The sequence below is a fragment of the Glycine soja genome, chromosome 17, assembly GCF_004193775.1.
Source record: "Glycine soja cultivar W05 chromosome 17, ASM419377v2, whole genome shotgun sequence".
Lineage (NCBI taxonomy): Eukaryota > Viridiplantae > Streptophyta > Magnoliopsida > Fabales > Fabaceae > Glycine > Glycine soja.
The window spans coordinates 19,702,241-19,726,734 of record NC_041018.1 but is presented as its reverse complement, the minus strand read 5'-3'; the positions used below and the strand labels follow the sequence as shown (position 1 = coordinate 19,726,734).

General features: G+C 36.0%; 1 long non-coding RNA gene across 3 annotated transcripts; it reads left to right on the top strand.

Moving 5' to 3' along the window:
• The first annotated feature begins 867 nt into the window (after positions 1-867).
• Positions 868-22,495, top strand: LOC114392985. Of its 3 annotated transcripts, XR_003662446.1 has the most exons (6): positions 868-1,059; positions 1,154-1,210; positions 1,353-1,405; positions 2,108-2,261; positions 20,926-21,071; positions 21,914-22,495. It is a non-coding gene; the product is annotated as an uncharacterized LOC114392985 (long non-coding RNA). The 3 variants fall into 3 exon arrangements; XR_003662445.1 differs by lacking the exon at positions 21,914-22,495 and having other exon boundaries at positions 20,926-21,907; XR_003662444.1 differs by lacking the exons at positions 20,926-21,071; positions 21,914-22,495 and having other exon boundaries at positions 2,108-2,669.
• Positions 22,496-24,494: the final 1,999 nt, after the last annotated feature.

Here is a 24,494-nt window from a genome sequence, read left to right as displayed (position 1 = left end):
ATGACATATAATGTGCTATTTATTATCTTAGTCGAATTCTTAATGATGTTTAAAGATATAGTGCTATAGAAAAATTGTTTGTGCTTGTATTACTCTTGTACTAAACTCAAATATTATCTAAAGTCTTTTATTGTTCAAGTATTGTCTCATTATAATGTTTTTGATCCCTAAAAAATACTCAATTTTTGTGTTTGCTCCCTAATAAATTTTTGTTTTGCGTTGAATCCCTAATAAAATAAAAATTTTATTTTTTATCCATGATGTTTTGTTTTAGTCCCTGATAAATTAGAAAATTTTGTGTTTGCTTCCTAACAAATTAGAAAATTTTTTTAGTCTGTATTAATAATAAATGAGAAATATTTATCATGTAGCAAACACAAAATTTGATAATTTATTAGGGACTAAAAATAAGTGTCAAGAACAAAAAAAAATTGTTGTTTCATTAGTGACTCATCACAAAACAAAAATTTATTAGGAAACAAATACAAAATTGGATATTTATTAAGGATCAAAAATATATTTAAGCCTTTGCATAATAGAATAGGGAAACATACCCTTGCATTGATAGAATTTTCACTTACTTTTGTACCTTTAAAAGCTATTAAAGGCCAAATTGTAGTAGATTTTCTTGCTAATCATTCAAACATAGAAATATTGGAATGTTATATAGGGATTAAACCTTGGGTATTGCATTTCAATGGTTTGAAACATGTAGATGCACTACTAGAAATATATTCTTTTACGACACCTATTCTACGATGGTTCTCTGTGGAATCGCTTTAGAAAATGAGACAGTGACATTTTTGTAACTATTTTAATGAAAAATGTCTTTTACGACGTACATTATAAGACGGTTATTGAAAACCTCCTTAGAATATTCCATTCAGCGATTTCATGGTGGCGAGATGTATGCCGGCGATGGTGGTGGTGGCTATTGCCGCCCTTGACTTGACGGAATCCTCCAATTGGTAGCGGGACATCAACAGCTCCCCGCTCTGGCAGGATCGCATCTTCCACCTCCTTTCCATCCTTTACAGAATCGTCAACGTCGTCGCTCTCGTACGACACCGTTTCCACCAGATTTCTATTTCCACTTCCGTTAGGGTTTCCTTTCCAATTATTTATAATAATTTTAATATTATGATGATTTTAGGTTCAATTAGTTCGAATACAATTGAGAGTGCCAGAGTATGGTTGGACCACGCAGAAGGTCTTTCACTTTCACAATTTCATTGTGAATGGGGCTTTGTATCATTCTAATATTTTTTTCTAATTATTTTTTAATCTATTTGTATATGTTTCAAGATTGACATTTTTTTGGTACAAAGTTGATGCTCGCTCTGGTTTTGCAGTTTGGTGTCTTGTTTTTGTCTTCCGTCGAGATGTGCAGAAGTTGCAGCCAAAGGTAGAAATGATTTGTTTCAACTTTTTTTTTCAATTCCTTCATAAATTAAGTTTTTTAATCTCATAGCTAATGCTCAGCTTCGTGTGTGTAGATTGTCCAATATATCTTACTTGAGATGCCTCTTTTTTTATCACATCATTTCATAGCTAATCCTTAATTTAATAATTTATCTCTATATCTTTTTTTTTATCACATCCTATTACCTATCTATTTACTACCTTCATCTATGTATGATTGTATGGTCAAGATTTGTTATTCTCATAATAATAAGCAAGAACAATTCTCACTTGATATGGGCCATATGTGTCATGTTTGTGTGTATGACATAAGTCTGGATTTATGAAATTAATCAAGTTCAGTCTAGGTTGGGGTATTTTGTTAAGTTTGTTTAACTTCAAGGTGTAAAGATAGAAATGTTTTTACTTTGGTGATATTTAACTACAGTGATATGAGTCTTCTATTGTCTTTTGAAGGGTTGGAATTTGGAAGATGTTCAGGGCTTGCATAGAATGAGCTGTTGACATTTCTTTTTATTTGTTGTTTAGGGTCAGGGGTGTTGATATAACTTAAAACAAGATAGTTCATTGACTTGTAGCATGTTAGTTGAAAATGAGAAGTCATGTCATTTTACTTCAAACTCTTATCTCTTGTCTAAAGGATTTTGCTTATCTGTTGTCTTTAACTGTTTTTTCTACCTTCCAGTTCTTTGCATTGTTTTGAGGGTCTAGAATGGCTTCATCTGAAAAGAGGAAGAAAACAATTTGCAAGAGGACTAGTGGTAAAGGTTGATCCTCAAGGCAGGTGTGGTGGAGTTCTTATCTATGGTTTGCAAATGATAATACTAAAGGCTACTCAGGTTTATCCTCTCCTTGCAAATTTGAAATTCTTTGTAGTATATGGCACTACTTATTTCCTTTGTAACCTGTTTATTAAAAAAAATCATTAGTCACTAGAAAGAGAAGGGACAGCCTAAGATGCCCAGCCTCTGTATATGTCTATAAAGGGAACTTCCTTGAAACATCCTTTAGTTCCATAACTGTTGGTTCATTCTTTTCATACATTTGCGCTTGAAAGTAGGATTTGGGTTCAAGTTTCTATGGAGTCTAGTCATGCAGTTGCTGGTTCTGTTTTATTTTCCTTTCTTTTTTCTCCAAATAGGGATAAGTCTGATTTTGTAAACCTGCTTTGAAAGTCTTAGGTTCTATCCAAGGCAATGTCTTTCACCTAAACAATGAGTAATGTCACTACCCTAGTCACTGGTCAATGGTCACTAATGTTGGTAGCAGTACGTAGGGATTTCATAAGTAGCAAATATTAATAGGCTTGATAACACACATGTTTATATTAACTTTGGTGCCACGTCATGATCGGTACTCAACATTTCTCTCAATTAACAACCTTTAACAAGTGCCGTTATCAAGTAAATGATAATTAATTGACTAATTAATAAAAATTAAGACAGTGAGTAGCTGTTTCAAATGCTTTAAGTTAAAGCAACTGATTGTTTTTTTTTTCAAGCAACTGATTGTTGCTCAGACCCAAATCCTAGTATGCAATGGAAGGCAAGCTACAATCTTTGTTACCGCCGAGACCGTACTATGACTATGACCTATATACTGAGGGTGATGGTTGGTGCTGTGTACTACTTCAACCCTTTCTTAAAATTCACACTATTAATTAGTAGAAAATATATGAATTTCCTTTGATTTTAATGATGATTTAGTGAAATTCCCTTTGTCTCGGCACATTGTTGTGTTTTCAAAGTTGATTAATTAACAGAGTCATGAGACCCTTTACCTTTTTTATATAGTAAAAATGTGACAAGAACAAAAAAAAAACTCCGACGAAAGATGTAATTTGGCTAAGTTTGTAAAAGGTCAAATATCGCATTTACTATTCTCCTTTAGAACTTTAATTGAGTAGTGAATAGAATCTGTTCTATAAGTTCGTAGTCTGTACCATAGAGTAATTCAGTTTACCCCTTCCCCTGTGTGTTCTAGTGATCAATTAGACAATTATCAAAAGAGGAAGAAAAAAAAGCCTCCAATAACAATAGTTGCAGTTGCAGTCTTGCACTTGATTTTTTTTTTTTTTTGAGTTTTCTATCCGAGTCCTTCTCAAATCGAGGTAGACATTTAGATTTTTTCTTTATAAAATTAAATTTTGATTATTGTCGAATTAATGTGACTAAATATTGTCCTCTTGAGATGTCAAAGAGAATCATCTCGAATCATGTGTTAGCTGACCAAAGATTGCCTCTTAAGTATGTATTTATATATGGTAAAAAATAAAAATACTAGCTTTCATGAGATGAAATTTGGATTTAGTTTTTGATAAAAAATAGAATCATGGTTGTTGCTAGTAACATCAATATTAAAAGTTTCTTAAAAAATATGGGTATTCTTATTTCTTTTTTAATTTTGTGGTGTGTTGGAGGGGGAAGAAAATGGGGCCTAATCCAAAAGCAACAAAATGAAATAGAAACCATCTTTGGCAAACATGTCTGCACCATATCAGCAGTAATAAGCAAGGAAAGACTAGAAGGGACATGAAACATTAATTAAATGTTTATTTAATAAGCTCTCTTCACATGATAGCTTATGTCATAAATTTAACCATGAAATTTAGTGAAATAAGCTAAAGAGAGCTTATAGGAGTCCTAAGTTATATTCATAAGCTGAAATAAGTTCCATGTAAACTCCTCCAATCACCACCACACCACCTCATTTGTACGCAATACTTGCAGAATATTTGTTTTGCAGAGCAATGATAAATTGTAACATGGAATATGAGGATTTTATTTTTAACGCTAATGAATTTAATAATCAAATAAAAACATTTTGTTTTCTATTTGCATGTATTTGAATTCATTCATACATTTTGGAAAAAGACCAACTTTACTTTGTGATTATAATGCATGTTTCAAATCAATTGTATTATTTATAAAATTATATAAGCATTTATTGTGTTTTATTGTGTTTGTGCATAAAATATTGACTGTTGGTTTGGTCAAAATGACATGTTTCTTAAATTTATTTTCCTGTTTCTTTATTTGGTACCCTTCTTTTATTAGTTGAATATAATATAATTAGTAGCATTGTTTCTGGATCAAAAATTGAATTTGTTGGACAAGCGGCCTCAAAAATATTAAGAGGGGGGGTTGAATTAAGATTTCGTTGACTATTCCTAATTGAAAATTTCTCTTTCTTAATTATTCCTTAGATTCAATTATTTCTTTGTTAACAAGTTACTGAAATAATAAATAAAGGAAAATAACTTGCGGAAATATAAACACAACAGAAAGTAAAAGAGATAACGGAAGAGATAATGCAAAACCGGATTTATCCTGGTTCGGCCACAACCCGCGTCTACATCCAGTCCCCAAGCAACCCGCTTGAGATTTCCACTATCCTTGTAAAATTCTTTACAAGCAATGAACCACAAATGAATCCCCTCCTTTGTGTTCAGTGATTACAACCAAGAAGTTATGTCCACTTCTTGCAATGAACCCAAAAGCGGTTAGTCTTTTGAGTCTAGTGATAACAACCAAGAAGTTGTACCTACTTCTTGCAATGAACCCAAAAGCGGTTAGTCTTTTGGATCCAGTGATCAACCAAGAAGCAAATCCCCTTCTTGCAATGAACCCAAAAGTGGTTAGTCTTTTGAGTCCAGTGTTTAACCAAGAAGACCTTCTCTTGAAAAACAGACACCAAGAGTCGGTCTTGTGAAAAACTTTTTGTAAGAATGGAGGAGGAGAAGAAAATAGAATAACACAAGTTTTTGCCCAATGAACTTTTCTTGACAAAGAAAGTATTGAACAAAAACTTTTTAGAAAGATGTTGAGAATGATTCAGTAATCAATATCTTTTGAAATTCGTGCCATGATCACATATTTATAGCCATTTGATGGCTCTCGAAGAAACCATGTTAAAAGTTGTGATTCTTGGCAATTTCTTCAAAAACTAGTCACTTTAAAAGATGTGACTCTCTTGAAAAACTAGTCACTTAAAAGTTGTGACTTTGAAAACTAGTCAATTTAAAAGTTGTGACTCTTGGAAACTAATCACTTCAAAAGTTGTGACTCTTGACAAATTCTTCAAAAACTAGTCACTTTAAAAATCGTGACTCTTGGAAATTTATTTTTCAAAACCAGTCACTGGTAATCGATTACCATTATAGTGTAATCGATTACACATCAACAGATGTGACTCTTCATGTTTAGATTTTAAAAACCAATGTTTAGAAACACTGGTAATCGGTTACAAATGTTGTGTAATCGATTACACAAGTTTGAAAATGTTTTATCATAAGTTGTGACTCTTGAAATTTGAAATCCAACGTTCAAAAACATTGGTAATCGATTACATGCACATGGTAATCGATTACTACTTTGTAAAATAGTTATAAAACTGTTTGGGCTTCTGGTAATCGATTACTGCCTCATGGTAATCGATTACCAGAGAGTAAAAACTCTGGTAAAAAGATTTTTCTTTAAAAAATTCTTTTGGACAAATTTTTCTTGATGCTTTTCTTGAAGTTCTTGCATATCTTGAATCTTTACTTGAATCTTGATTCTTGATTAAGTGACTCTTTGATTCTTCAAACTTGCTTGAGTCTTGATTCTTGACTTGAGTCTTTGGCATCATCAAAATAAGCTTGGAAGCTTTGCTTCCACAATCTCCCCCTTTTTGATGATGACAAACCTGAAATCAAGAGAATACATGCAAGTTTTGTTCTATTGTTGACTCATCTCTTTCTCCCCCTTTCTTTTTGAATTCATGCTTGTCGCAACCTACCTTTTTGCGGGCGAGGCTCACGGGTGCGTGTTCCAAGAAAGGAAATATGTTAGTGCTTAGCTTTACTTAGTTTTAAAAGATTGGCTAAAATTTTGTTAAAACATAAGCACTTAGACAATGAAGGAAAGCTGGAGTTGCTGCACATGATGTCCAACATTATGTCAAGGAATCAGATTGGGCTGCACAATGCACAAGGCAAGATAAAATGTCAAATGAAGAATTGAAGCTGCAGGATCCACGATGTCGGATACAATGTCCAGGACATCCTGCCCGAAAATACTGGACACATAAATCTGTTATATCTTTAACAGATTAATGTGCAGTCAGCAACAGATTAGGCGCTCTATCTTTAGGAACGAATTAAAAGATAATTAAAGTTTGAATTACAAACTTGAATAGTTTCGTTCAGGGATTAGAGATTGAAGATAAAAACTAAAAGATAAAACTTTATCTTTTAGATCTTTAAGTGCAGATTTTTCAGGAGAATGATAGATCTTATCCAGCGCAAGTTGTTGCAGCCCAGATACGCACACTGCTATATAAACATGAAGGTTGCACGGGTTTTTCATCAAGTCAGAGATTGAAGAGTTATTTTGTGAGTTTTGTGACTTGAGTGTTTTGTGAGCCACCTTGATGTTACCCTAACATCAAGTGTCGGACCTGAGTGTGTAGAGTTGATCTCTATTGTTCAGAGAGCAATCTCTGGTGTGTCTTTGATTTGTTTGTAAACACGGGTGAGTGATTGAGAGGGAGTGAGAGGGGTTCTCATATCTAAGAGTGGCTCTTAGGTAGAAGTTGCATGGGTAGTGGTTAGGTGAGAAGGTTGTATACAGTGGCTGTTAGATCTTCGAACTAATACTATTTTAGTGGATTTCCTCCCTGGCTTGGTAGCCCCCAGATGTAGGTGACGTTGCACCGAACTGGGTTAACAATTCTCTTGTGTTATTTACTTGTTTAATCTGTTCATACTGTCATATATAATCTGCATGTTCTGAAGTGCGATGTCGTGACATCCTGTACGACATCTGTCCTCAGTATCAGAATTTCAATTGGTATCAGAGCGGGCACTCTAAATCACTGAGTGAGATCTAGGGAGATAAATTCTGATGAACATGGAGAAAGAAGGAGGACCAGTGAACAGACCACCAATTCTGGATGGAACCAACTATGAATACTGGAAAGCAAGGATGGTGGCCTTCCTCAAATCACTGGATAGCAGAACCTGGAAAGCTGTCATCAAAGGCTGGGAACATCCCAAGATGCTGGACACAGAAGGAAAGCCCACTGATGAATTGAAGCCAGAAGAAGACTGGACAAAAGAAGAAGACGAATTGGCACTTGGAAACTCCAAAGCCTTGAATGCCCTATTCAATGGAGTTGACAAGAATATCTTCAGATTGATCAACACATGCACAGTTGCCAAGGATGCATGGGAGATTCTGAAAACCACTCATGAAGGAACCTCCAAAGTGAAGATGTCCAGATTGCAACTATTGGCTACAAAATTCGAAAATCTGAAGATGAAGGAGGAAGAATGCATTCATGACTTCCACATGAACATTCTTGAAATTGCCAATGCTTGCACTGCCTTGGGAGAAAGGATGACAGATGAAAAGCTGGTGAGAAAGATCCTCAGATCTTTGCCTAAGAGATTTGACATGAAAGTCACTGCAATAGAGGAGGCCCAAGACATTTGCAACATGAGAGTAGATGAACTCATTGGTTCCCTTCAAACCTTTGAGCTAGGACTCTCGGATAGGACTGAAAAGAAGAGCAAGAACCTGGCGTTCGTGTCCAATGATGAAGGAGAAGAAGATGAGTATGACCTGGATACTGATGAAGGTCTGACTAACGCAGTTGTGCTCCTTGGAAAACAGTTCAACAAAGTGCTGAACAGAATGGAAAGGAGGCAGAAACCACATGTCCGGAACATCCCTTTCGACATCAGGAAAGGTAGTGAATACCAGAAGAAGTCAGATGAAAAGCCCAGTCACAGCAAAGGAATTCAATGCCATGGGTGTGAAGGCTATGGACACATCAAAGCTGAATGTCCCACCCATCTCAAGAAGCAGAGGAAAGGACTTTCTGTATGTTGGTCTGATGATACAGAGAGTGAACAAGAAAGTGATTATGACAGAGATGTGAATGCACTCACTGGGAGATTTGAATCTGATGAAGATTCAAGTGATATTGATATTGAAATCACTTTTGATGAGCTTGCTATATCCTATAGAGAACTATGCATCAAAAGTGAGAAGATTCTTCAGCAAGAAGCACAACTGAAGAAGGTCATTGCAAATCTGGAGGCTGAGAAGGAGGCACATGAAGAGGAGATCTCTGAACTTAAAGGAGAAATTGGTTTTCTGAACTCTAAACTGGAAAACATGACAAAATCAATAAAGATGCTGAATAAAGGCTTAGATATGCTTGATGAGGTGCTACAGCTTGGGAAGAATGTTGGAAACCAGAGAGGACTTGGATTTAATCATAAATCTGCTGGCAGAACAACCATGACATAATTTGTTCCTGCCAAAAACAGCACTGGAGCCACGATGTCACAACATCGGTCTCGACATCATGGAACGCAGCAGAAAAAGAGCAAAAGAAAGAAGTGGAGGTGTCACTACTGTGGCAAGTATGGTCACATAAAGCCCTTTTGCTATCATCTACATGGCCATCCACATCGTGGAACTCAAAGTAGCAGCAGCGGAAGGAAGATGATGTGGGTTCCAAAACACAAGATTGTTAGTCTTGTTGTTCATACTTCACTTAGAGCATCAGCTAAGTAAGATTGGTACCTAGATAGCGGCTGTTCCAGACACATGACAGGAGTTAAAGAATTCCTGGTGAACATTGAACCCTGCTCCACTAGCTATGTGACATTTGGAGATGGCTCTAAAGGAAAGATCACTGGAATGGGAAAGCTAGTCCATGATGGACTTCCTAGTCTGAACAAAGTACTGCTGGTGAAGGGACTGACTGCAAACTTGATCAGCATCAGTCAGTTGTGTGATGAAGGATTCAATGTAAACTTCACAAAGTCAGAATGCTTGGTGACAAATGAGAAGAGTGAAGTTCTAATGAAGGGCAGCAGATCAAAGGACAACTGTTACCTATGGACACCTCAAGAAACCAGTTACTCCTCCACATGTCTATCCTCCAAAGAAGATGAAGTCAAAATATGGCATCAAAGATTTGGACATATGCACTTAAGAGGCATGAAGAAAATCATTGACAAAGGTGCTGTTAGAGGCATTCCCAATCTGAAAATAGAAGAAGGCAGAATCTGTGGTGAATGTCAGATTGGAAAGCAAGTCAAGATGTCCCACCAGAAGGTTCAACATCAGACCACTTCCAGGGTGCTGGAACTACTTCACATGGACTTGATGGGGCCTATGCAAGTTGAAAGCCTTGGAGGAAAGAGGTATGCCTATGTTGTTGTGGATGATTTCTCCAGATTTACCTGGGTCAACTTTATCAGAGAGAAATCAGACACCTTTGAAGTATTCAAAGAGTTGAGTCTAAGACTTCAAAGAGAAAAAGACTGTGTCATCAAGAGAATTAGGAGTGACCATGGCAGAGAGTTTGAAAACAGCAAGTTTACTGAATTCTGCACATCTGAAGGCATCACTCATGAGTTCTCTGCAGCCATCACACCACAACAAAATGGCATAGTTGAAAGGAAAAACAGGACTTTGCAAGAAGCTGCTAGGGTCATGCTTCATGCCAAAGAACTTCCCTATAATCTCTGGGCTGAAGCCATGAACACAGCATGCTATATCCACAACAGAGTCACACTTAGAAGAGGGACTCCAACCACACTGTATGAAATCTGGAAAGGGAGGAAGCCAACTGTCAAGCACTTCCACATCTTTGGAAGTCCATGTTACATTTTGGCAGATAAAGAGCAAAGGAGAAAGATGGATCCCAAGAGTGATGCAAGAATATTCTTGGGATACTCCACAAACAGCAGAGCATATAGAGTATTCAATTCCAGAACCAGAACTGTGATGGAATCCATCAATGTGGTTGTTGATGATCTAACTCCAGCAAGAAAGAAGGATGTCGAAGAAGATGTCAGAACATCGGGAGACAATGTAGCAGATACAGCTAAAAGTGCAGAAAATGTAGAAAATGCAGAAAACTCTGATTCTGCTACAGATGAACCAAACATCAATCAACCTGACAAGAGTCCCTCCATTAGAATCCAGAAGATGCACCCCAAGGAGCTGATTATAGGAGATCCAAACAGAGGAGTCACTACAAGATCAAGGGAGATTGAGATTGTCTCCAATTCATGCTTTGTCTCCAAAACTAAGCCAAAGAATGTGAAAGAGGCACTGACTGATGAGTTCTGGATCAATGCTATGCAAGAAGAATTGGAGCAATTCAAAAGGAATGAAGTTTGGGAGCTAGTTCCTAGACCCGAGGGAACTAATGTGATTGGCACCAAGTGGATCTTCAAGAACAAAACCAATGAAGAAGGTGTTATAACCAGAAACAAGGCCAGACTTGTTGCTCAAGGCTACACTCAGATTGAAGGTGTAGACTTTGATGAAACTTTCGCCCCTGTTGCTAGACTTGAGTCCATCAGATTGTTACTTGGTGTAGCTTGCATCGTCAAATTCAAGCTGTACCAGATGGATGTGAAGAGCGCGTTTCTGAATGGATACCTGAATGAAGAAGTCTATGTGGAGCAGCCAAAGGGATTTGTAGATCCAACTCATCCAGATCATGTATACAGGCTCAAGAAGGCTCTCTATGGATTGAAGCAAGCTCCAAGAGCTTGGTATGAAAGGCTAACAGAGTTCCTTACTCAGCAAGGGTATAGGAAGGGAGGAATTGACAAGACTCTCTTTGTCAAACAAGATGCTGAAAACTTGATGATAGCACAGATATATGTTGATGACATTGTGTTTGGAGGGATGTCGAATGAGATGCTTCGACATTTTGTCCAACAGATGCAATCTGAATTTGAGATGAGTCTTGTTGGAGAGCTGACTTATTTTCTGGGACTCCAAGTGAAGCAGATGGAAGACTTCATGTTCCTCTCACAAAGCAAGTATGCAAAGAACATTGTCAAGAAGTTTGGGATGGAAAATGCCAGCCATAAAAGAACACCTGCACCTACTCACTTGAAGTTGTCAAAGGATGAAGCTAGCACCAGTGTTGATCAAAGTCTGTACAGAAGCATGATTGGAAGCTTACTATATTTAACAGCAAGCAGACCTGACATCACCTTTGCAGTATGTGTTTGTGCAAGATATCAAGCCAATCCCAAGATAAGTCACTTGAATCAAGTAAAGAGAATTCTGAAATATGTAAATGGCACCAGTGACTATGGGATTATGTACTGTCATTGTTCAGATTCAATGCTGGTTGGATATTGTGATGCTGATTGGGCTGGAAGTGCAGATGACAGAAAAAGCACTTCTGGTGGATGTTTCTATTTGGGAAACAATCGTATTTCATGGTTCAGCAAGAAGCAGAATTGTGTGTCCCTATCTACTGCAGAAGCAGAGTATATTGCAGCAGGAAGCAACTGTTCACAACTAGTTTGGATGAAGCAGATGCTGAAGGAGTACAATGTCGAACAAGATGTCATGACATTGTACTGTGACAACATGAGTGCTATTAATATTTCTAAAAATCCTGTTCAACACAGCAGAACCAAGCACATTGACATTAGACATCACTATATTAGAGATCTTGTTGATGATAAAGTTATCACACTGGAGCATGTTGCCACTGAGGAACAAGTAGCAGATATTTTCACAAAGGCATTGGATGCAAATCAGTTTGAAAAACTGAGGGGCAAGCTGGGCATTTGTCTGCTAGAGGAGTTATAGCAATTACTTCTATCTGAACGTGCTCAAACGTTAATAGCACGTTCACTACTGGGCCAAAACAAATTCAACCTTCGTTTCACACGTCCCCCTACATTCCTCATTCAAACTTACATTTTCGCGGCAATCTCGTTTTCATCAGCATTCCCCAACACTTCTCAGATATTCACGAAACCACTCCAAAAGCTCTGCTTCTCCATGGCTACCTCACCAAAAGAAACCTCATCCCCTGTTTCACCCTCTGCACCATCATCTCCATCATCCACCAAAACTCCATCAAACCAGGAACAACCTGAATTCAATATCCAACCCATACAAATGATTCCTGGTCCAGGCCCTGTTCCTGAGAAACTGGTCCCTAAAAGACAACAGAGAGTGAAGATTTCTGAAAACCCTAGCTTTGCAACAAGCCCTAGGGAAGAAGACACTGAGATGGATAAGAAGATCCGCAGTCTTGTGAATAGCATTTTGAAAAATGCTTCTGTCCCTGATGCTGATAAAGATGTCCCAACATCTTCCACCCCAAATGCTGAAGTCCTCTCTTCATCCAGTGAAGAGGAATCAACAGAGGAAGAGGATCAAACCACAGAGGAGACCCCTGCACCAAGGGCACCAGAACCTGCTCCAGGTGACCTCATTGACCTAGAAGAAGTAGAATCTGATGAGGAACCCATTGCCAAAAAGTTGGCACCTGGCATTGCAGAAAGATTACAAAGCAGAAAGGGAAAAACCCCCATTACTAGGTCTGGACGAATCAAAACTACTGCACAGAAGAAGAGCACACCAATCACTCCTACCACATCCAGATGGAGCAAAGTTGCAATCCCTTCCAAGAAGAGGAAAGAAATTTCCTCATCTGATTCTGATGATGATGTCGAACTAGATGTTCCCGACATCAAGAGAGCCAAGAAATCAGGGAAAAAGGTGCCTGGAAATGTCCCTGATGCCCCATTGGACAACATTTCATTCCACTCCATTGGCAATGTTGAAAGGTGGAAATTTATATATCAACGCAGACTTGCTTTAGAAAGAGAACTGGGAAGAGATGCCTTGGATTGCAAGGAGATCATGGACCTCATCAAGGCTGCTGGACTGCTGAAAACTGTCACCAAGTTGGGAGATTGTTATGAAAGTCTAGTCAGGGAATTCATTGTCAACATTCCCTCTGACATAACAAACAGAAAGAGTGATGAGTATCAGAAAGTGTTTGTCAGAGGAAAATGTATTAGATTCTCCCCTGCTGTAATCAACAAATACCTGGGCAGACCAACTGAAGGAGTGGTGGATATTGCTGTTTCTGAGCATCAAATTGCCAAGGAAATCACTGCCAAGCAAGTCCAGCATTGGCCAAAGAAAGGGAAGCTTTCTGCAGGAAAGCTAAGTGTGAAGTATGCAATCCTGCATAGGATTGGCACTGCCAACTGGGTACCCACCAATCATACTTCCACTGTTGCCACAGGTTTGGGTAAATTTCTGTATGCTGTTGGAACCAAGTCCAAATTTAATTTTGGAAACTATATTTTTGATCAAACTATTAAGCATTCAGAATCTTTTGCTGTCAAATTACCCATTGCCTTCCCAACTGTATTGTGTGGCATTATGTTGAGTCAACATCCCAATATTTTAAACAACATTGACTCTGTGAAGAAGAGAGAATCTCCTCTATCCCTGCATTACAAACTGTTTGAGGGGACACATGTCCCAGACATTGTCTCGACATCAGGGAAAGCTGCTGCTTCAGGTGCTGTGTCCAAGGATGATTTGATTGCTGAACTCAAGGACACATGCAAGGTGCTGGAGGCAACCATCAAAGCCAACACAGAGAAGAAAATGGAGCTGGAACGCCTGATCAAAAGACTCTCAGACAATGGCGTTGATGATGGAGAAGCAGCTGAGGAAGAAGAAGATGCAGCAGAGGATACAGAATCAGATGATGATGATTCTGATGCCACCCCATGACCATCAGACCTTTATTTTTTTTTTTTTTTGCTTTTTACTCTTACTAGCTATTGGGGCATGTCCCTTTGAACAATTGATTGTTATTGGTCTGTAATATTTGCACATTAATTTCATGCATTCTACTCTTGCCAAATTCTGTCTAAAAAGGGGGAGTAGTAGGATATTATGCATGATTTATGATTTTGAGGGGGAGTAGTATTTATACTGCTGCTGCTGATGATGATTGATGTAAGCTATTGAAACTAGTAGCTGATAGAAGATGCTGCAGTGAACTGCTGCCTAGCAGAATATTCACTTCACAGCAGTAAGAGCATGGAGACAGGGGGAGCAGAAAGCTGATGTCACGTGAGATGTCTTGACATCCTGGAAAAGACTTGTAGATTTGCAACTTGCAGAATTTTGCTGTCACCACTACAGATACTGCTGTGCTTGATTACTCTGATAATGAAAGTTGCTGATCCCACTTGCATGACTGCTCGTACCTGCTCAGGAAGTGTCTAAGTATGTTTTAGACAAAATTTGCCAAAGGGGGAGATTGTTAGTGCTTAGCTTTACTTAGTTTTAAAAGATTGGCTAAAATTTTGTTAAAACATAAGCACTTAGACAATGAAGGAAAGCTGGAGTTGCTGCACATGATGTCCAACATTATGTCAAGGAATCAGATTGGGCTGCACAATGCACAAGGCAAGATAAAATGTCAAATGAAGAATTGAAGCTGCAGGATCCACGATGTCGGATACAATGTCCAGGACATCCTGCCCGAAAATACTGGACACATAAATCTGTTATATCTTTAACAGATTAATGTGCAGTCAGCAACAGATTAGGCGCTCTATCTTTAGGAACGAATTAAAAGATAATTAAAGTTTGAATTACAAACTTGAATAGTTTCGTTCAGGGATTAGAGATTGAAGATAAAAACTAAAAGATAAAACTTTATCTTTTAGATCTTTAAGTGCAGATTTTTCAGGAGAATGATAGATCTTATCCAGCGCAAGTTGTTGCAGCCCAGATACGCACACTGCTATATAAACATGAAGGTTGCACGGGTTTTTCATCAAGTCAGAGATTGAAGAGTTATTTTGTGAGTTTTGTGACTTGAGTGTTTTGTGAGCCACCTTGATGTTACCCTAACATCAAGTGTCGGACCTGAGTGTGTAGAGTTGATCTCTATTGTTCAGAGAGCAATCTCTGGTGTGTCTTTGATTTGTTTGTAAACACGGGTGAGTGATTGAGAGGGAGTGAGAGGGGTTCTCATATCTAAGAGTGGCTCTTAGGTAGAAGTTGCATGGGTAGTGGTTAGGTGAGAAGGTTGTATACAGTGGCTGTTAGATCTTCGAACTAATACTATTTTAGTGGATTTCCTCCCTGCCTTGGTAGCCCCCAGATGTAGGTGACGTTGCACCGAACTGGGTTAACAATTCTCTTGTGTTATTTACTTGTTTAATCTGTTCATACTGTCATATATAATCTGCATGTTCTAAAGCGCGATGTCGTGACATCCTGTACGACATCTGTCCTCAGTATCAGAATTTCAAAATACACGCGGAGTCGCCACCAACGTTTATTTGAGGAAAACGTCGGAAAAACCGAAAAAGACGTGATCTACGAACTCTAAGTGAAAGGTTCGGGAGTTGTATTTACGCACGGGGAAGGTATTAGCACCCCACGCGTCCGTCACAAGAGACGGCAGCCTTTAATCAAATGTGCAAATATGACTTCAATTTATATTCTTTTCCCTTTTTACGTTCTTATGTCCTTGTTTATGCCTTTTTATGTTTTTATCTTTTTGTGGTCGACAAGGGCGTTTCCCTTTGCTCCTACGTATTCCTCAATTGTGATGAGAAAATCAAACCTACGTAGTTCTTTTATGAACAAAGTGTTTTGGTTAAGTTATTTTTTATCCTTTTTTGCAAGATATGTTTTTATTGAATGAAAGGTCATTTAAGGCGTTGGACCATTAGATAATCTTTCAATTCTTTTGAAAAGTGAGAAAACATTAAGGCATTGGACCATTAATGATTTCTGTATTTTTGAAAGAGATAACAAAGTTACATATTGATTTTAGGCTTTTTAGAAATCTACATTTAACCAATAAAAGCGAAAAAGACCATTTCAAGGCGTTGGACCTTTAAAATATGGCTTTTTTAGGCGTTTGACAAAATGTTTGGTTTATGAATTGATTTTAGCCTTAGTTTCACTTTGGTTATTAGTCAATTCAATTAAGAAAGAAAAATCCCAAAGGGAAACGTCTGATTGATTTTTTTGTTTTATTTTACTAAAAGATATTTTTTGATTATTATATTATTATTTTACCTCTTTTTGGTTTCCAACGTGGTTACGGCATGACCGAACGGTCGGATTTCATTTTAACAGAAATTAACAGATATTACAATTCAAATGATCAGTGGAAATTTATTTTATTTTTTGATTAGGCGAGAAAATGACTTAAGTAAATGACTAAAGCACGTCAAAAGGGGGTACGGAAAGTAAATGAAACGAAAATAAAAGTACGCGAAACAAATGAGGACCACTAAGGGTACATAGAATGAATTGAAAAGTTCGATTTCGGGAACTTACCGGTTGAAGACCGAAGAACGATCAAAGAACGGTTGAAAATCTTCGCGAAATCACCAACGAAAACGTTACGGACAAGTTACGGAAGCGCCTCGGCTTGGATTTTCTTCATGGAAACAATTTTTTTCACTAATTTCAAGTGATCCCGAAATACCAGGAGGGTTGAACATTTTTCTCCTTCACTCCTCCCCCTATTTATAGGAAAAATAGGGGAGGAGCTTGCCAGCCAGCTCGCCCAGGCGAGCTCAGCTCGCCCAGGTGAGTTAGGTTGCTTCCTCTAGAAGCAACCGCCTTCTGGAGAAACATCCAGGAAGGCCCAAGTGGGCCTGATTGCTATTTGCACCCCCATTTTTACTAAGTACACCCCTTGCCTTTTTTTGGTGATTCTTTTTTCGTAACATTATGAAACTTTACGAATTTCGTAATGACACTTGTTTTCTTTTCGTAAGGTTACGGAACCTTACGGGCCATGTAATTACTCCTTTTTTAGCTTTCGGAATGTTACGGAAACTCACGGATTGCGTAACAATATTTCCTTTTGATTTCCGACATGTTACGGAATTTCACAGATTGTGCAACAATGCTTCCTTTTGATTTCCGGCATGTCTCGGAACTTCACGAATTGTCTAACGATAGGTGTCAAGTACCTCAAAGTGGTCAAACGAAAGTTGCATGCCACCAAACAATGGTCCCCGGACGAAATTAGGGTATGACAATGCTTAAATTTAAAAACTTAGTAAATTATTTTATGTCTTGATTTCTAAAATACCCATTTTCTCTCCCCCTTTGGCAACATCAAAAAGCCAAAGTGCGTGGATGTAATAATAAACATATATAAATAATTTTAAAATATACACAAAACATAATTTTAATAGCACATTCATAAATTTCATTCATAGTCATATATCAACAAAATAACCAAGTTTAAACACATAACATAAACAACTAAGTGCAAATAAGTAAATAAAATAACCAAGTTCAGTCATGATCAACTAAGTACCAAATAAGTAAACAACGTAATCAAGTTCAAAAAACATAAAGTCAAAGACATAGCCAGATACATGGCTTAAAATAAAATATAATAATAATCTAAATCTATCTAAGTAACAAAAATCAGTTATGAACACATACATGGTAACTCATTACTTATTTTAATTATTTTAGCATATCAATATAATTTTAACAGAATCCAATCATGTCAAGTCATACATAATCAATTCAAGCATAATCAACTCAAAAAAATAAATTCAATCAATCATGTATATTCAAATCTTTAAACTAAATATAGTTAATTAATCATAGTAAATTTTAACATAATCAAACAGTTTTGGAAATATCTTCAATTAACCGCAATAATAAAACTTTAATTGAATGCAATAATCAAACCGTGAGATAGTTCAGATGTTACCTCTTTTGAGATATAACTAATAATGTTGTCAAGAAGATGTTTTAGGAGACATTCTACTCTTTTGCTTTAGTCTTTGATTTCTTGAGAATCATCTTCTTCGCTTTCATAGTTTTTGGTCAAAAGGTTGATTTCTTGTTTTTCAGAATCTTCAGATGAATCATTATCATCCCAAGCAATGTAGGCTCTCTTATCCTTCTTTTCTCCATAATTTTTCTTCTCAGATTTCTCAGTCCATTGCTTATTTGTTGGATAATTTGCTTTTAGATGTCTAGGTTGATTGCACTTGTAACATCTTAGAGTTGGAGAAGTCTCTTATGATCCCTTATTTTGATTGAAATTTTGACGTCTTTGATGAATTTGTGAAAACTTTTCACAAATAGAGAGAAATCTTCTTCATCATCCGAGTCCTCATTGTCAATATCTTCTTGGAAAGAGGATGAGGCTTTAAGTGCTATTCCCCTTTTTCTTTTGTCACTTTCTTCATTTTGATTGAGTCTTTGCAATTCCATCTCATGTTCCTGCAACTTTCCAAATAATGTGGCAAGAGACATACTAGATAGATCTTTAGATTCAGTAATAGCAGTTACCTTTGGCTGTCATTCTCTATTTAAACATCTTAAAACTTTATTTATCAAATCCTCATTTCGAAATGTTTTTCCTAGTGATGCAAGATGATTAACTATGTGAGTGAATCTTTTCTGCATATCTTGTATGTTTTCATTTGTTTTCATCCTAAAAAGTTCATATTCATGGGTTAGAGTATTAATCATAGATCTCTTAACATCAGTTGAGCCCTCATGTGTGAGTTGAAGTGTGTCTCACATTTCTTTGGCACTTGTACAATTCGAAACTCTAAAATATTCATCTATTCCTAGGGCAGAAGTAATGCTGTTTTTGGCTTTAAGATTATATTTAACTCTTCTTCTATCTTCTTTAGGCCATTTATCTCTAGGTTTTTCTATTGTTGTGCCTGTTGATGTACTTCCATCTACTATGGTGGGTACATAAGGTCCTATTTCTATGGCTTCCCAAATATTTAAATCTATTGCTTTAATGAATATTTGCATACGGGTTTTCCAATAATGGTAACCCTCTCCATTAAAGATATGAGGCCCATTGATGGAATTTTCTTCTGGGAACAAGAAATTTGCTGAGGCCATATTTCTTGAAGTTTCTAAACTTTCTACAAGAAACCCGCTTTGATACCACTTGTTGGACAAGCAGCCTTAGAAATATTAAGAAGGGAGGGGGGGGGGGTTAAATTAAGATTTCATTGACTATTCCTAATTGAAATTTTCCCTTTCTTAATTATTCCCTAGATTCAATTATTTCTTTGTTAACAAGTTACTGAAATAATAAATGAAGGAAAATAACTTGCGAAAATGTAAAGACAACAGAAAGTAAAAGAGATACGGGAAGAGAGAATGCAAAACCGGATTTATCCTGATTCGGCCACAACCCATGCCTATATCCAGTCCCCAATCAACCCGCTTGAGATTTCCACTATTCTTGTAAAATCCTTTACAAGCAATGAACCACAAAGGAATCCCCTCCTTTGTGTTCAGTGATTACAACCAAGAAGTTATGCCCACTTCTTGCAATGAACCCAAAAACGGTTAGTCTTTTGAGTCCAGTGATAACAACCAAGAAGTTTTACCCACTTCTTGCAATGAACCCAAAAGCGGTTAGTCTTTTAGATCCAGTGATCAACCAAGAAGCAAATCTGCTTCTTGCAATGAACCCAAAAACGGTTAGTCTTTTGAGTCTAGTGTTTAACCAAGAAGACCTTGTCTTGAAATACAGTCACCAAGAGTCGGTCTCTTGAAAAGCTTTTCGTAAGAATGGAGGAGGAGAGGAAAATAGAATAACACAAGTTTTTTCCCATTGAACATTTCTTGACAAAACAAGTATTGAACAAAAACTTTTTAGAAAGATGTTGAGAATGATTCAGTAATCAGTATCTTTTGAAATTTGTGTCATGGTCACATATTTATAGCCATTTGATGGCTCTCGAAGAAACCATGTTAAAAGTTGTGACTCTTGGCAGTTTCTTCAAAAACTAGTCACTTTAAAAGTTATGATTCTTGGAAACTAGTCACTTCAAAAGTTGTGACTCTTGTCAAATTCTTCAAAAACTAGTCACTTTAAAAATCGTGACTCTTGGCAATTTATTTTTCAAAACCATTCACTGGTAATTGATTACCATTATAGTGTAATCGATTACACATCAACAGATGTGACTCTTCGTGTTTAGATTTTAAAAACCAACGTTTAAAAACATTGGTAATCGATTACAAATGTTGTGTAATCGATTACACAAGTTTGAAAATGTTTTATCACAAGTTATGACTCTTGAAATTTGAAATCCAACATTCAAAAACATTGGTAATCGATTACATGCCCATGGTAATCGATTACTACTTTGTAAAACAGTTATAAAACTATTTGGGCTTCTGGTAATCGATTATTGCCCCATGGTAATCGATTACCAGAGAGTAAAAACTCTGGTAAAAAGATTTTTCTTTGAAAAATTCTTTTGGACAAATTGTGCTATTCAATCTTTTCTTTGAAAAAAATATTTTTATACTTATCTTGATGCTTTTTTTGAAGGTCTTGCATATCTTGAATTTTCTCTTGAATTTTTACTTGAATCTTGATTCTTGATTGAATGACTCTTTGATTCTTGAAACTTGCTTGAGTCTTGATTCTTGACTTGAGTCTTTGGCATCATCAAAATAAGCTTGGAAGCTTTGCTTCCACATAATTAACTAATGTTATATTGTATAATCATAATTAAAAAAAATGTAAGAGATTCTAATTCTACTGCTTTTATTGCATTGCTTGTGTATTTATTTTCTTTGCCTGAAAACATATAATATACATAAGTTTGTTTTATTTTTTATTTTACGAGTATCAGGTTAACTTGTTATATAGGCTATATTGAACCTGTAATGGTGATTTTGCATGAACGTGAACTCACTTGGGCCGGACGTGTCTCATGGAAGCATCATACTTGCACGATATCAACAATTAGTATCAGCATAACTTTGAAGCAACATCCACTTATTTGGTTAGCTATTGTAAGTTCAATGTAGATGCATAGATGGCACTTCAATGTCATTTTGTTCAAAAGTGGCAATGACAAAATGGAAAATATTTTATTCCCCTGCCCCCCTCAATATCTAAGTTAGCTAGAGTATTTTAGGTTATGGCTGGTTTATTAATCTCCTTATTGGTGGTTGTTGTCCATTTCTATTTTATTTAGTATTTTCTTTTCATCTTATAATTTATAGTTTTGTTTTCTCTTAACTTGTAGGCGAAAAAATATAATTTGGCTAAATAGTGTCTATTAAATTGTTTAAAACAATTTTGGTTTTGTTGTCTCTCAATTTCTAAGCAAACAAAATTGACTGTGAGCAATAGTGTCTATTATATTGACCTTTTCATTTTATAAAAAATACTGCCTCTTCTGTGTGAGATCTCTTTCGTAACCTGTTAATCAATGTGTGCATGGAGAGCTTATATTTTTAATAATATTTCCTCCTGGAAATCATTTGTATCTCTTAAGTCCAACATCTTTTAACTTCTGATTATTTTGCCCCTTTTTTGCTTTAAACTATTTTTGTAAATTCGTGTCGTATTCATTTTGTCAGAATCTTCCCCATGATGCGTACAAGCTTTTTGAGTGAATTCTCTTCTAAATATTGTTCACTTTCAGCTCCACTGTGCTTGCTTTCTATGAGCTAGCCTATAGCTTTTAGTGCCTGATTCAATTTGTAGGGAGAAATGTTGCAAGATATTATGTCTTTATATGTATATATTGGGTTAAATATGATGTTTGTATTCTGAGTGTCATGTTTTACTTCCTAATCCCAAAAAGAAAAAATTAATGCATTGAAAATTCTGCTGTTGATGTTTTTAGGAAGCAATAGATCTGAAGAACAAAGTAGATATGATAAAAAAGTTAATGGAGAAGGGTTACTGAGTGAAGGTAATTTGTTTCTATTGTTTGGTTTTGAACTAGATTTTTTCATCTATATTGTCTCTACAGTGTCTCGGGAGCAATCTTGTTAGTAATTGTGTTTCCACTATGTTCTATCCCGAGAAAATATTGTGTTTTCTCTAAAGATGTTTGATTGTTTTCTCTATAACTCGCGAGGGGTATATAGTTACCACGACATATTACTTCTTGCTTATGGATCTTTACCATTTATTTGGCTAGGATTTAATCTGTTTCTTGTCATTTTTTGGTTTGATTTTGCATGGAGCCATGGACTATTACCACTTGTTGGGGAAACAGAAAGTGTGTTCCATTTGTATTCTATATCTTGATTTACCCTGTTAATTTTCATATAGTATAATGTCACAATTTTATATTCAGCTGATTTCAAATTAAAATTGTTGAAATTGTTAAGATTACATATTATTCTGTTATTTATGTTTCTTTGCTTACTTGGTTTTTTTTTTTTGCCCAAATTATTTGCGCTAGTGATTAAAGTATTCAACAGATTGTGGTTACCATTTCATTATTGTAATTTCATCATTTAGTACATTTATTTAGGTTTTGTTCAATGCTTGAATGCAATCATGCATACAATCCAAGATGGTTGTTTCGTAATAACCGTCTAGGAAAATATACATTCTAAGACGGTTCTTACGTAAGAACTGTTTTAGAATATATTCTTTCTAAGACGGGTGTTAAAAAAGACTCGTCTTAGAAGACAGACTTTCTAAAACGATTCTTATGTAAGAATTGTCTTAGAAGGTCTGCTTTCTAAGACGGTTCTTACATAAGAACCATCTTAGAAAGTAGGACATTCTAAGACTGATAGACTTTCTAAGATGGTTCTTTTAGAAAGCAGGGCTTTTAAGACGGTTCTTACATAAGAACCGTCTTAGAATGTATATTTTCTAAGATGGTTCTTATGAAACAACTGGGTCTTTTTTAACACCTGTCTTAGAATGGTCATGTTTTCAACGACGGTGTTTCTAAGAACCGTCATCAATGGTATTCATTTTCAATGACATTGGCTATAACGACGGTGAAGAACCGTCGTTGAAAGCCCTATTTAACCGTCGTTAAATAATTTTTTTCAGTAGTGATGGTTATGGAATTGGTGTTGTTTTAATTTCTCCCAATAATATGCCTATGAGGATCCTTATTGAAATCAAATCTTTATGTTCCTATAATGAAGCAGAATATGAAGCTTTAGTAGTTGGTTTAGAAACATTATTGAATCTAGGTGCAATACATGTATTAATTACAGGAGATTCTAAGTTATTCATCAATCAATTAACTCAAAAATTTAAGAGCATTAAAAGTAATTTTCTAAAATACTTTTCATATGCATCTAAGTTGTTAAGTAGATTTGATGAAGGTGAGTTTAAGCATGGGTTTCAAGAGCAAAACAAAGAAGCTAATGATTTGGCTCAAATTACTTATAGTTATAAGTTGAGTAAACAAAATTTCTAATCCTTGATAACTATCAAAGAAAAATTACAAAAAGAGGTAAAGATTTTGAATATAAAGGTGTTGCAACTCTTGACTGGACCTTTTGCCGATTATCTTCAAAATCCCAATTTATCTATGGATCGAAAGATAAAGTACAAAGCTATAAATTATGTTATTATGGGAGATCAGTTGTATAAAAAAGGTCGTAGATGGAGTCTTATTACAATGTTTGGGAGAATCATAAGCCTACATTGGTTTAGCAAAAACTTATGAAGGAATTTGTGGTTCTCACCAAGTTGGCGAAAAAATGAAGTGAATGTTATTTTGACAAGGTTATTATTGGCCAACTATTTTGAAGGATTGCATAAACTACTGCCAAATCATGCGAAGAATGCCAGAAACATGATCTCATACAACAAGTTCTAGCAAGTGACTTACATTCAGTAACGAAACCTTGGCCTTTTCAAGGATTGGCTTTAGATTTGATAGGTCAAATTCGTCTACATTTTTTGAAAGGACATAGATACATTTTAGTTGTAGTGGATTATTTTACTAAGTGGGTAGAAGCCATTCCCTTGAAAAATGTTGATCAAGGAGATATAATTAATTTCATAAAACAAAATATCATTTTTTGATTTGGTATTCCTGAAACACTTAAAATGGATCAAGACACCATTTTCACGAGTAGACAAGTAGTTAAGTATGTCAATTCTCGAAATATAAAGCTATTAACTTCTACTCCTTATTATGCACAAGCAAATGACCAAGTCAAAACCATAAATAAGATTTTGATAAGCCTAATTAACAAACACAGTGGTCAGAAACCCAATAGTTGGCATGAAAATTTAGATCAAGTTCTTTGGGCTTATTGAAATTCACCTAATGGGATCACTGGTGTTAATCCTTTGAAGATGGTTTATGGGCACAAAGTTGTTTTGCCTATCAAGATAAATCTAAATTCGATTCGAATTCAAAGACAAAATGAAATTTAAGTTCAAGATTATTGGGATATAATGTATGAAAAATGTTTAATTGCTTTAGAAAACATTAT